Source organism: Salmo trutta, chromosome 2, assembly GCF_901001165.1.
Source record: "Salmo trutta chromosome 2, fSalTru1.1, whole genome shotgun sequence".
In the NCBI taxonomy this organism is placed as follows: Eukaryota; Metazoa; Chordata; class Actinopteri; order Salmoniformes; family Salmonidae; genus Salmo; species Salmo trutta.
The window spans coordinates 19,569,118-19,584,355 of record NC_042958.1 but is presented as its reverse complement, the minus strand read 5'-3'; positions in this window follow the sequence as shown (position 1 = coordinate 19,584,355).

Sequence of the window (15,238 nt, the reverse complement as noted above, 5' to 3'; positions counted from 1 at the left end):
TGGCCAGTAATAAACAGGTCCCGATCATCTCAAAAACTAAGAGCATTGTAATTGGTACAAATCATTCCCTAAGTTCTAGATCTCAGCTCAATCTGGTAATGAATGGTGTGGCTGTTGAACAAGTTGAAGAGACTACATTACTTGGTGTTGCCTTAGATTGTAAACTGTCATGGTCAAAACATATAGATTCAATGGTTGTAAAGATGGGGAGAGCTCTGTCTGTAATAGAGAGATGCTCTGCTTTTATGACACCACACACTACAAAGCAAGTCCTGCAGGCTCTAGTTGCAGGCTCTTGCTGTCTCTGCCTGGCCGGTTCCCCTCTCTCCACTGGGATTCTCTGCCTCAAAAACTATTACAGGGACTGAGTCACTGGCTTACTGGTGCTCTTCCATACCATCCCTAGGAGGGGTGCGTCACTTGAGTGGGTTGAGTCACTGACATCATCTTCCTGTCCGGGTTGGCGCCCCCCCTTGGGTTGTGCCGTGGGGGAGATCTTCGTGAGATATACTCGGCCTTGTCTCAGGATGGCAAGTTGATGGTTGAAGATATCCCTCTAGTGGTGTGGGGATTGTGCTTTGGCAAATTGGGTGAGGTTATATCCTGCCTGTTCAGCCCTTTCCGGGGGTATTGTTGGATGGGGCCACAGGGTTTCCCGACCCCTCCTGTCTCAGCCCCCAGTATTTATGCTGCAGTAGTTTATGTGTCGGGGGGCTAGGGTCAGTCTGTTATATTTGGAGTATTTCTCCTGTCTTATCTGGTGTCCTGTGTGAATTTAAGTGTGCTCTCTCTAATTCTCTCTCTCTTTTTCTCTTTTTCTCTTTTTCTCTTTTTCTCTTTGTTTGTTTGTTTGTTTGTTTGTTTGTTTGTTTGTTTCTTTCTTTCTTTCTTTCTTTCTTTCTCTCTCTCTGAGGACCTGACCCTAGGACCATGCCTCAGGACTACCTGGCCTGATGACTTGCTGTCTCCAGTCCACCTGGCCATGCTGCTGCTCCAGTTTCAACTGTTTTGCCTGTGGCTATGGAACCCTGACCTGTTCACCGGATGTGCTACCTGTCCCAGACCTGCTGTTTTCAACTCTCTAAAGACAGTAGGAGCGGTAGAGATACTCTGAATGATCGACTATGAAAAGCCAACTGACGTTTACTCCTGAGGTGCTGAGCTGTTGCACCCTCTACAACCACTGGGATTATTATTATTTGACCCTGCTGGTCATCTATGGACATTTGAACATCTTGGCCATGTTCTGTTATAATCTCCACCTGGAGCCCTGGTTCCTCTCTAGGTTTCTTCCTAGGTTCTGGCCTTTCTAGGGAGTTTTTCCTAGCCGCCGTGCTTCTACACCTACATTGCTTGATGTTTCAGGTTTTAGGCTGGGTTTCTGTACAGCATTTTGTGACATCAGCTGATGTTATTTATTTATTTATTTATTTCACCTTTATTTAACCAGGTAGGCAAGTTGAGAACAAGTTCTCATTTACAATTGCGACCTGGCCAAGATAAAGCAAAGCAGTTCGACAACATACAACAACACAGAGTTACACATGGAGTAAAACAAATATACAGTCAATAATACAGTAGAAAAATAAGTCTATGTACAATGTGAGCAAATGAGGTGAGATAAGGGAGGTAAAGGCAAAAAAGTCCATGGTGGCAAAGTAAATACAATATAGCAAGTAAAACACTGGAATGGTAGATTTGTAGTAGAAGAAAGTGCAAAGTAGAAAAAGAGATAATGGGGTGCAAAGGAGCAAAATAAAATAAATAAATACAGTAGGGGAAGAGGTAGTTGTTTGGGCTAAATTATAGATGGGCTATGTACAGGTGCAGTGATCTGTGAGCTGCTCTAAAAGCTGGTGCTTAAAGCTAGTGAGGGAGATAAGTGCTTCCAGTTTCAGAGATATTTGTAGTTCGTTCCAGTCATTGGCAGCAGAGAACTGGAAAGAGAGACGGCTAAAGGAGGAATTGGCTTTGGGGGTGACCAGAGAGATATACCTGCTGGAGCGCGTGCTACAGGTGGGTGCTGCTATGGTGACCAGTGAGCGGAGATAAGGGGGGACTTTACCTAGCAGGGTCTTGTAGATGACCTGGAGCCAGTGGGTTTGGCGACGATTATGAAGCGAAGGCCAGCCAACGAGAGCGTACAGGTCGCAGTGGTGGGTAGTATATGGGGCTTTGGTGACAAAACGGATGGCACTGTGATAGACTGCATCCAGTTTGTTGAGTAGGGTATTAGAGGCTATTTTGTAAATGACATCGCCAAAGTCGAGGATCGGTAGGATGGTCAGTTTTACGAGGGTATGTTTGGCAGCATGAGTGAAGGATGCTTTGTTGTGAAATAGGAAGCCAATTCTTGATTTAACTTTGGATTGGAGATGTTTGATGTAAGTCTGGAAGGAGAGTTTACAGTCTAACCAGACACCTAGGTATTTGTAGTTGTCCAGATATTCTAAGTCAGAACCGTCCAGAGTAGTGATGCAGGACAGGCGGGCAGGTGCAGGCAGCGATCGGTTGAAGAGCATGCATTTAGTTTTACTTTGTAGTTTTATCTTATCTTAAATATTTTCCAATCATACGGTCAAGTGCTGCAAAGAAAGACCTAACTGCAGCTGGCCTTGAACAAAGCTGCACGTCTTGCTCTGTAATCCGAGGGCTAACATTAATACTATGCATGTCAGTCTCTCTTAGCTAAGAGTTGAGGAAAGACAGACTGCGTCACTTCTTGTTTTTAAAAGAAACATTAATGTGTTGGAAATTGCTAATTGTTTGCATAGTCAACTTATACCCAGCACTGACACACACACTTACCCCACCAGACATGCCACCAGCAGTGTTTTCACAGTCCCTAGGTCCAGAACAAATTCAATGAAATGTACAGTATTATAAACAGCCATGAGTGCATGGAACTCCCTTCCATCTTGCATAGTGCAAGTGAACAGCAAACCTGGTTGCAAAAAAACAAATAAAGCAACACCCCATGTAACCAACTTGTTGTGTGTATGCACTGACATGTATGTGTAACTGATAGATGCACACACATACACACACACACACACACACACACACACACACACACACACACACACACACACACTACATGTTAATGTTTTTAAATATACTGTGTAATTGGGATGTATTTTTTCTATAATGTATTTTTCGTTATGTTTTCAGACACCAGTAAGACTATCTGGGGCCATTGACGTTTGCTAATGGAGATTCTAATGAATCAAAACAAGTAACCTAAGCGACTTTGAGTATGGTATTATCATTGGTTTACCGAAATTGGTGCGACAAACAAAAAACATCCAGTCAGCGGCAGTCCTTGGGCAGCTCGTTGATGAGAGGTCGAAGGAGAACGGCAAGAATCATGCAAGCTAACAGGCAGGCCACAAACAGGCAAATAACGGCACAGTACAACAGTGGTGTGCAGAACTACATCTTGGAATGCACAACTCGTTGGTCCTTGTCACAGATGGGCTATTGATGGGCTATTGCAGCAGACGACCACACCAGGTTCCACTCCTATCAGCTAAAAACAAGAAGAAACAGCTCTGAATGTTTTCCTGGCACACGTTGGGTCCCTTGATACCATTTGAGCGACATTTCCACACCCCAAAGAATTCAGGTTGTTTTGGATGCAACAGGGGGTTAGATGGGTGTACCTAAACTGGCCACTGAGTGTATTCCTCTTGGGCCCCCTATGGACCTGGTCCCTATAAACCCCTGTATTGATCTGGCCATGGTTGTGTCCAAGGGGCCTGGCGTGGTAATCTATACACTAATTATCTCTTCCCCTGATCAGTGCTCAAATCAATCAGACCACACATTTGAGTGCCTTTGGTTCCCAGTGCCGACGGCACATATCTAATGGAGTTTGTAATGCAGTGAAATCTTTATCTGTCCACTGCTAGGTCTCCATATGTATGGAGCTTTATGACTCTAATGGCCTTGGTGGTGGGTCATTAATGAGACCTTTCTCTCCCTTCTGTTATAGGGCTAAAGTGCACAGCTAGGCTAATAGTGAAGATTTATGTCTAGCCCTGAGGATTAACCAGGTTCATTTTCTTATTCTGTCTGCTATACTATGTGTGACTCACAATTTTGGGGGGTTTATTTTTGGTATTGGGATACCCTCTAGGGGTCTCATTTAAATATTACACTGACATGTTTATTTACTCACCTATTTATAATATATAGGTATGTATTGACTGATTAATCAATGTATTTATTTTGAGAGTAATCCTACACATCATTTAGATCCTGATGGTATATAGGCCACGTCCACTACCTGCCTACCTGCCTGTCTCTCTACAGTAAGTCACTTCCTACCATTGGGAACCCTAGGATGCTCATTAGTGGCTATTTCAAAATGTTGCACTTCTGCTGCTGGCTCAGTTGGTTTCCAGGCACTTGGATTCATTCGTGGTTTTAGAATTCAATCTGGTGACTAATTATAAGCACTACATGAGGAAATATTGTATGTATCACCCAGTTGATTTGATTATATTGTATTTAGAAATGTACTGAACAAAAATATAAATACAACATGCAACAATTTCTAAGATTTTACTGTGTTACAGTTCATAGAAGGAAATCAGTCAATTGAAATATACTGCTCAAAAAAATAAAGGGAACACTTAAACAACACATCCTAGATCTGAATGAAAGAAATAATCTTATTAAATACTTTTTTCTTTACATAGTTGAATGTGCTGACAACAAAATCACACAAAAATAATCAATGGAAATCCAATTTATCAACCCATGGAGGTCTGGATTTGGAGTCACACTCAAAATTAAAGTGGAAAACCACACTACAGGCTGATCCAACTTTGATGTAATGTCCTTAAAACAAGTCAAAATGAGGCTCAGCAGTGTGTGTGGCCTCCACGTGCCTGTATGACCTCCCTACAATGCCTGGGCATACTCCTGATGAGGTGGCGGATGGTCTCCTGAGGGATCTCCTCCCAGACCTGGACTAAAGCATCCGCCAACTCCTGGACAGTCTGTGGTGCAACGTGGCGTTGGTGGATGGAGCGAGACATGATGTCCCAGGTGTGCTCAATTGGATTCAGGTCTGGGGAATGGGCGGGCCAGTCCATAGCATCAATGCCTTCCTCTTGCAGGAACTGCTGACACACTCCAGCCACATGAGGTCTAGCATTGTCTTGCATTAGGAGGAACCCAGGGCCAACCGCACCAGCATATGGTCTCACAAGGGGTCTAAGGATCTCATCTCGGTACCTAATGGCAGTCAGGCTACCTCTGGTGAGCACATGGAGGGCTGTGCGGCCCCCCAAAGAAATGCCACCCCACACCATGACTCACCCAACGCCAAACCGGTCATGATGGAGGATGTTGCAGGCAGCAGAACGTTCTCCACGGCGTCTCCAGACTCTGTCACGTCTGTCACATGTGCTCAGTGTGAACCTGCTTTCATCTGTGAAGAGCACAATGCCAAACGTCCTGCACGGTGTTGGGCTGTAAGCACAACCCCCACCTGTGGACGTCGGGCCCTCATACCACCCTCATGGAGTCTGTTTCTGACCGTTTGAGCAGACACATGCACATTTGTGGCCTGCTGGAGGTCATTTTGCAGGGCTCTGGCAGTGCTCCTCCTGCTCCTCCTTGCACAAAGGCGGAGTTAGCGGTCCTGCTGCTGGATTGTTGCCCTCCTACGGCCTCCTCCACATCTCCTGATGTACTGGCCTGTCTCCTGGTAGCGCCTCCATGCTCTGGACACTACGCTGACAGACATAGCAAACCTTGCCACAGCTCGCATTGATGTGCCATCCTGGATGAGCTGCACTACCTGAGCCACTTGTGTGGGTTGTAGACTCAGTCTCATGCTACCACTAGAGTGAAAGCACCGCCAGCATTCAAAAGTGACCAAAACATCAGCCAGGAAGCATAGGAACTGAGAAGTGGTCTGTGGTCCCCACCTGCAGAACCACTCCTTTATTGGGGGTGTCTTGCTAATTGCCTATAATTTCCACCTGTTGTCTATTCCATTTGCACAACAGCATGTGAAATGTATTGTCAATCAGTGTTGCTTCCTAAGTGGACAGTTTGATTTCACAGAAGTGTGATTGACTTGGAGTTAATTTGTGTTGTTTAAGTGTTCCCTTTATTTTTTTGAGCAGTGTACATTAATTAGGCCCTAATCTATGGATTTCACATGACTGGACATGGGCACAGCCACTGGGGAACCACGCCCAACCAATCAGAATGAGTTTTTCCCCACAAAAGGGCTTTATTATAGACTGAAGTATTCCTCAGCAGCCTGGATCTTTTATTTCAGCTCATTAAACACTTTACATGTTTTGTTAAAAAAAAAAATCTGTATCGAAGTATTTTTAGATACACCCATTGCCTCTGTTTAGGACGTAATGTTGTTCGCTTAGCTTCCTCCTGATTTGGCTCAAACCCAGGACCTCTGCCTTGTAAACAAACATGGCTGTTCTTCTGAAGCGTCTTACCAGTCATGCCACGGGCATGGGTACACTTCACGCTGAGGAGTGTGTTTCACACATCCCCATGTGCTACACCTCCAAGGACCAAACCCTTAGATTTGAAGTGTAACCTAGTTTCGATCGCCTGTATACGGTCTCTTTCCATTTTAACTAAAAAGTACATCAGCATAGATGGGGACATGACAGTGTGCAACCAAGACAGGCAAGTCACATTCATAACCAGTCACTTGAACCCCCCCCCCCCCCCCCCCCGAGACATGCAAGACAATGTCTCCATCTAGAGGATATTGTTGTAAATCACAGGATCCATTCCCCCTCACCTTATTCTCTTCAAGCAGCAAAAGGCAGGGAAACGAGAATATGTGAATTATTACAGTTTTTCCCAATTGTTGACACTCGTTTGCTGAAACTACGTCTCAAAACTCTAAACACAGAACAGTTAGCCAATTTAACCACACAGACATCTTGCATAATGAAACACAGCAATCAAAATAATGTACTCCCTGCTCAAAATGAAACGCTGCCTACAAATGAGACAAACTGACACTTCAAATGAATCTAACTTAGTGACAACCAAGATCACACTAACGTGACATATTCAAAACACTACTATCAGAACCTATTTCAGTCTAAAGATGAATATTTTGTTATTGATTATTTTATTGTTATTTTATATATATATTGTTTGTGTTCTCTAACAAGAAAGGAACACAAATGCAAAAAATGTTGTTTTCTATTTCAACACGACTCAATACATGTCAAACAGCATACTGTAAGCACACATACAGTAAAAATGAAAAAATACAGTAAATATATTTAGCATATGCAAAGGAAGGCCTATTTGTACTACAGTACCCTATGTCAGATCACTTGTACGGAATAGATAAAGAAACTGTCAAAAGACAGTCAAATCAAAATCATAAGTCAAGAAACAAATACTCCATTGCAAAAACAAAATCATTCATGTCTTGTGTTTCGGTCCGGCTACAGATTTTCATCAACATCACAGGCGGTGTTCTTCTTGGCCAGACATCAGGGGAAATATCTTCTGGCATCCACCCCTGACAGGACTCAGGGATGGATGTCACCACAGGCATCCTCCATTGCCTGGAGAAGGACCATACGTTCACAGGGTTTGTGATCATACACCTTCCACCGCCATGGTGAAAACAAGTCCTCAATGGGGTTGAGAAATGGGGAATATGGTGGGAGATAGAGAATTGTTAACCTGGATGGTCATGGAACCAGTTGCGGACCTGAGCAGCCCGATGGAAATTCACGTTGTCCCAAATTAGAACATACATTTTCTGCTCAGGATTTCCTGGCCCTCTCTGCTTTGGCTGAAAAAGATTGTCATGTAAGTTGTTCAGGAAATGAAGGAGATGGGCAGTGGTCCAAGGGAGGCATGGCGATGGAGGACCCCATTGTGGCTCATTGCTGCGCATATGGTGACATTTCTCCCAATGTGGCCAGGTACCTAACTGACGGCGCGTTGACCAATGATGTTCCTTCCTCTCCTCCTCGTCTTCGCTAAATTGAATCCAGCCTCATCTATGAAAATGAGGTCCTGGGGGATGGAACTTGCATCCAACTCCACGAGTCTCTGAAATGACAATAAATACTGTAATTGCTGTATAGTTAAGTGCACTGGCAACATCAACGAGTATCTAATGTTTTAAGAATGTAATACTAGAACATGACTTACTTGCACATATTCGCACCATTTACCCTTCACTCTTTGGGAATTCCATTCAAATGGGCTCTGTAGATTTGCTTAATCCCGAAATGGTGTTTCTTAAGGATGTGGGCTATGATTGACAAGCTCACTGTGATGTTATGGAAGATGGCAGGGTTTTCAATAATATGTTGTTAGATTTCCCGTTGTCTTATTTCATTATTTCAACTATCATTTGCACAATGGCAGCATCCTTTTCGTCTGTAAATAGACACATTCTACCACCGTGTGGTGGTTGTCTTTCAGTTCTACAAAAACAAAATAGCATACAGTATAGTAAACACCACAGTAACACAGTATACAAGATAAACGTGTTACAAAATAGTATAGTTAGTATAGTATAGTTCCAAATTTCATACAGTAATACATGAAACATTGACTTTGTTTCCCCTTACAGTTTGTATTTGAATCTACGGTCTTTACTGTGCTTTATGATGTACTACTGGTTAAGACCTTGTAAGTAAGCGTTTCACGGTAAGGTCTACACCTGTTGTATTCGGCACATGTGACAAATAACATTTGATTTGATTTGATTTCCTCCATCTCCACCTCTCCTCCACCTCCACCTCTCCCTGCTAAGTTTACTTCCATTGTTCTCCAAACACAGGAGTACTCACCTGTAGCCTTTTTATTATACCAAAAGTCTGATTTCAAAGTGAACATTTACGCAATTAGTGTTTGCACATGTGGAGTGACAGTGATCAATTAGTAATTGAGCTTAGTTTACATTTTTTACATTTACGTAATTTAGCAGACGCTCTTATTTCCTTAAAGAGGTGGGGTTTCAGGTGTCTCCGGAAGGTGGTGATTGACTCCGCTGTCCTGGCGTCGTGAGGGAGCTTGTTCCACCATTGGGGTGCTAGAGCAGCGAACAGTTTTGACTGGGCTGAGTGGGAACTGTGCTTCCGCAGAGGTAGGGGGGCCAGCAGGCCAGAGGTGGATGAACGCAGTGCCCTTCTTTTGGTGTAGGGACTGATCAGAGCCTGAAGGTACGGAGGTGCCGTTCCCCTCACAGCTCCGAAGGCAAGCACCATGGTCTTGTAGCAGATGCGAGCTTCAACTGGAAGCCAGTGGAGTGTGCGGAGGAGAGGGGTGACGTGAGAGAACTTGAGAAGGTTGAACACCAGACGGGCTGCGGCGTTCTGGATGAGTTGTAGGGGTTTATTGGCGCAGGCAGGGAGCCCCGCCAACAGCGAGTTGCAGTAATCCAGACTGGTGATGACAAGTGCCTGGATTAGGACCTGCGCCGCTTCCTGTGTGAGGCAGGTTCGTACTCTGCGAATGTTGTAGAGCATGAACCTACAGGATCGGGTCACCGCCTTGATGTTAGCGGAGAACGACAGGGTGTTGTCCAGGGTCACGCCAAGGCTCTTAGCACTCTGGGAGGAGGACACAATGGAGTTGTCAACCGTGATGGCGAGATCATGGAACGGGCAGTCCTTCCCCGGGAGGAAGAGCAGCTCCGTCTTGCCGAGGTTCAGCTTGAGATGGTGATCCGTCATCCACACTGATATGTCTGCCAGACATGCAGAGATGCGATTTGCCACCTGGTTATCAGAAGGGGGAAAGGAGAAGATTAGTTGTGTGTCGTCTGCGTAGCAATGATAGGAGAGACCATGTGAGGATATGACAGAGCCAAGTGACTTGGTGTATAGCGAGAATAGGAGAGGGCCTAGAACTGAGCCCTGGGGGACACCAGTGGTGAGAGCTCGTGGTGCGGAGACGGATTCTCACCATGCCACCTGGTAGGAGCGACCTGTCAGGTAGGACACAATCCAAGAGTGAGCCACGCCGGAGATGCCCAACTCGGAGAGGGTGGAGAGGAGGATCTGATGGTTCACAGTATCAAAGGCAGCAGATAGGTCTAGAAGGATGAGAGCAGAGGAGAGAGAGTTAGCTTTAGCAGTGCAGAGAGCCTCCGTGACACAGAGAAGAGCAGTCTCAGTTGAATGACCAGTCTTGAAACCTGACTGATTTGGATCAAAAAGGTAGTTCTGAGAGAGATAGCAAGACAGCTGGCCAAGGACGGCACGCTCAAGAGTTTTGGAGAGGAAAGAAAGAAGGGATACTGGTCTGTAGTTGTTGACATCGGAGGGATCGAGTGTTGGTTTTTTGAGAAGGGGTGCAACTCTCGCTCTCTTGAAGATGGAAGGGACGTAGCCAGCGGTCAAGGATGAGTTGATGAGCGAGGTGAGGTAAGGGAGAAGGTCTCCGGAAATGGTCTGTAGAAGAGAGGAGGGGATAGGGTCAAGCGGGCAGGTTGTTGGGCGGCCGGCCGTCACAAGTCGCAGGATTTCATCTGGAGAGAGAGGGGAGAAAGAGGTCAAAGCATAGGGTAGGGCAATGTGAGCAGGACCAGCGGTGTCATTTGACTTAACAAGCGAGGTTCGGATGTCGTTAACCTTCTTTTCAAAATGGTTGACAAAGTCATCCACAGAGAGGGAGGAGGGGGGGAAGATTCAGGAGGGAGGAGAGGTGGCAAAGAGCTTCCTAGGGTTAGAGGCAGATGCTTGGAATTTAGAGTGGTAGAAAGTGGCTTTAGCAGCAGAAACAGAGGAAGAAAATGTGGAGAGTTGGGAGTGAAAAGATGCCAGGTCCACAGGGAGGCTTGTTTTCCTCCATTTCCGCTCGGCTACCCAGAGCCCTGTTCTGTGAGCTCGCAATGAGTCGTCAAGCCACGGAGCAGGACGGGAGGACCGAGCCGGCCGGGAGGATAGGGGACATAGAGAGTCAAAGGATGCAGAAAGGGAGGAGAGGAGGGTTGAGGAGGCAGAATCAGGAGATTGGTTGGAGAAGGTTTGAGCAGAGGGAAGAGCTTGTTGAAGAGTGTCGCTTTTCATTTGCACACGAGACATTTTAGTTGGGAAAGTTGTGCCAAAGGTAGAGAATTGTGTGTTGTGCTATGCCAAATGTTTGTTATCCTGTTGAGGCCAGGGGGCAGGATCTTATCCCGGTATTGGGATTCATTGTCATGTGACCATGGCGGGGAATTCAAAACTGCAAGAGTAATCATTTCAAATAATCAAATAATCAACTATTTTCCTCCATTTGAAAGATATATCTCCTAAATCTAACCACGCTGTCCGATTTTCAGAGGCTTTACGGAGAATGCATAAAGTTAGGTTATGTGAGGAGAGTACATTGACAATAGCTGCGTGTAATGTTTAGCCAATTCAAAGAAGGGCATCAACAGACAGAAAACTAGCTAGAATTATGCACTTACCTTTGACAATCTGCATCAGATGACACTCATAGGACATTATGTTAGACAATACATGCATTTTTAGTTCCATCAAGTTCATATTTATATCCAAAAACAGCATTTACAGTCGCGGTGAAATTCAGAATTTTTTTCGGCTCGAATGCTCCCAGTGAATCCAGCATTACAAATCACGGAATTACTATTCGAAAACATTGGTAAATTATAATATTATCATTCAAAGAATAATATATTATCATCTCGTAATTGCTACCGAATGGCCAGATCTCAAAATAACTTTACTGGGAAATCACATTTTGCTATAAACTGGGTACTATGCTAACAACATAAGCTAAGCTATAAGCTAAGCTAAGCTAAACCGTTAGCATTAGCATCATCTAATATCGATAATAACATTCTAAATATCCCCTTACCTTTGATTATCTCCATCAGAAGGCGCTGCCAGCGATCCCAGGTCCAGAACAAATGTGGTTTCTTTTGACAAAGTTCATAATTTATGTCCAAATAGTTAGCGTTCAGTAGGCTCCCACAAAATGAGGTGGGCAGTGTAAAGTCACGCCGAAAAGCTAAAAAAAACCTAGTAAATAATCTATTTATGTTTGTTCAAACATGTCAAACGCTGTTTAGCATTAATCTTTTGGTCTATTTTTAACGTGAAACATCAGTAAACATCAGTAATATTTTCACACAACCTATCAAGTGTCTAGAATAAACGATTATGACAAAGACACTCTTCTCAGATTCATGCGCAGGCGCAAAAAATGAAGTGATGACGTGTCAACTTGTAAGCTTTCTAATTCGGTCTGTATTCATGACAGATGCTTCCAACAACTTTCTAAAGATCGTTGACATCTAGTAGAAGCAGTAGGAGTTGCGAACTGAATCCTTTCTCACTGTGGTATCTGTAAAACAATGACACTAAATAGTACAGTCACAAAATTCTCATTTTTTTAAATCTATTTTTCACAGGTTTTTGCCTGCAATATGAGTTTTGTTATACTTACAGACACCATTCAAACTGTTTTAGAAAATTCAGAGTGTTTTCTATCCGAATGTGTTAATAATATGCATATCCTAGCTTCTGAGTTGGTGTAGGAGGCAGTTAAAAATGGGCACATATTTTTTTCAAAATTCTCAATACTGCCCCCGTGGCCCGTAGAGGTTATAGAATTGCAATCTGAGTGTAAAGCAAAACATGTGCCAGTAGTATTGCAGATTTGGTGTATTGTTCTGCTAAATGAGTTACAGGTTTGGGTCATTGTGCCTCATTGGCCAGTTTTAGTGAATAAACAATTGAGAAAAACTATAATGCAGAGTAATACAACACCATTACGTGTCAGGGTCCCTTTCTAACATCATGCTGTAGAGATTAAGGGCATATATGTAATCACACCCTATTCCCTATGCACTACTTTGTCCAGTCTCAGGAAGTAGGGTGTCAATTTGGACAGAGCCTAGAGCTTCTCCTGGGGACTCTCTTCCTTTTTCATTGCCTTTTAATAATAAAAAACTCAATTTGACTTGTCTAATTTGTTGAATACCTTGGTAACTCTTCATTTTAACCATTTCTAAGGCATTTTACAAACAGTATGCTCACCATTTATTCATCATTTCTCCCACATGTTAGTACGCTAGTTATTTACACATGCATATTTATATATTTCCTTAAAATATTGTCTTGTGTGCTAATTCTTTTGCCAGGTACTACTGGAATGTCTTCCAATGGCATGCCCATCTTTTTGTGAGAAATTACACTGGTCACTCAAAACATTTATAAAGTATAAATAGCGCTCACTTTAGATTTTGGACAGCAAAAAGATGGAACTAATGATTAGTAAATGGTTTATCAATGCAGGAGTAATGATCGATAAATGAGGAACTTTATAAACACCTTATAAATGGTTTATTACGGACCCTTAAAATAAAATGTTAGCTAGGGAGGCCGTTCTGGCCCCAGGGGATCTGAGGGGAGTTCAATCACATGTTAACAAAATTAACCCTGATCCAGATCACTGAACCTGGGTGTAATCATCTGAACTCTTCACCCTATCCTCTGGGCTGGTCAATGTGTGGTCAGGTCTCTTGGGACTAATGGCTGCCGTGTGGCGAAGCCGCTCCGCTGGATACATGGCCAGATGCCTTAGCTGCATCACATGATCCGGGTGGATGATTCACATAAGTAGCGGATGAGACGAAGTGAGTTCTCTTACAAAGTACAGAGCTTTGAGGCCTGATGGAAATTAGAACGGTCTCATCATCTAATTCACTCTCCCTTGTCCACTAACCCTAACCCCAACCCTTAACCATAACCCTAACCCCAACCCTAACCCTAAACCCTAACTCCAAACCTTAGTCAAAACCATAACCCTAACCCCAACCCTAACCCCTAACTCCAACCCTTAGTCAAAACCATAACCCTATCCCCAACCCTAACCCCTAACCCCAACTCTTAGTCGAAACCATAACCCTAACCCCAACCCTAACCCTAAACCCTAACCCCAACTCTTAGTCAAAACCATAACCCTAACCCCAACCCTTAACCACAACCCTAAACCCTATCCCCAACCCTAACCCCAACCCCAACCCTTAACCACAACCCTAACCCCAACCCTAACCCTTAACCACAACCCTTAACCCCAAGCCTAACCCTTAACCCCAACCCTAACCCCAACCCTTAGTCAAAACCATAACCCTAACCCCAACCCTAACCCCTAACCCCAACTCTTAGTCGAAACCATAACCCTAACCCCAACCCTAAACCCTAACCCCAACTCTTAGTCAAAACCATAACCCTAACCCCAACCCTAACGCCTAACCCCAACTCTTAGTCAAAACCATAACCCTAACCCCAACCCTAACCCTAACCCCAACTCTTAGTCAAAACCATAACCCTAACCCCAACCCTAACCCTTAACCACAACCCTAAACCCTAACCCCAACCCTAACCCCAACCCCAACCCTTAACCACAACCCTAACCCCAACCCTAACCCTTAACCACAACCCTTAACCCCAAGCCTAACCCTTAACCCCAACCCTAACTCTTAGTCAAAACCATAACCTTAACCCCAACCCTAACCCCAACCCTTAACCACAACCCTAAACCCTAACCCCAACCCTTAACCCCAACCCTAACTCTTAGTCAAAACCATAACCTTAACCCCAACCCTAACCCCAACCCTTAACCACAACCCTAAACCCTAACCCCAACCCTAAACCCTAACCCCAACTCTTAGTCAAAACCATAACCTTAACCCCAACCCTAACCCTAACCCTTAACCACAACCCTAAACCCTAACCCCAACCCTTAGTCAAAACCCTAACCCTAACTCCTTATTTAACCCCAATAATAATTATGCTTACAAACTTATCAGATTTTACTGAATTAAACTGAGGACCCTCTTTTCTCTCTCCATTTTGTATCCTGAAGATATTCCCTACAGACTACCTGTATAATTGCAGCTATCAATAACACCTTCATGTTTTGACACACTGTATTGTACTCATCATTGAACTCATTGGGTTATACAGAAACCTCTCTCTGCAGTCTCTGTATTCACTGCTACCCTTCTACTGAAGGATGCAGAGGCCCTCCAACCATTCTTAGTTGAACTGTTATGGAGTAAATCACAAACATGACACGGGAGGATCCTCAGGGAACATCTCTGCACCACGACCATGTAATATACACACACACGCACGCACGCACAGGCACACACACACACACACACACACACCCACACACATACACACACACACATCCAATGTCCTACCCATAGGGCCAAGGACCCAACGAGTTATACTGAGTGCAT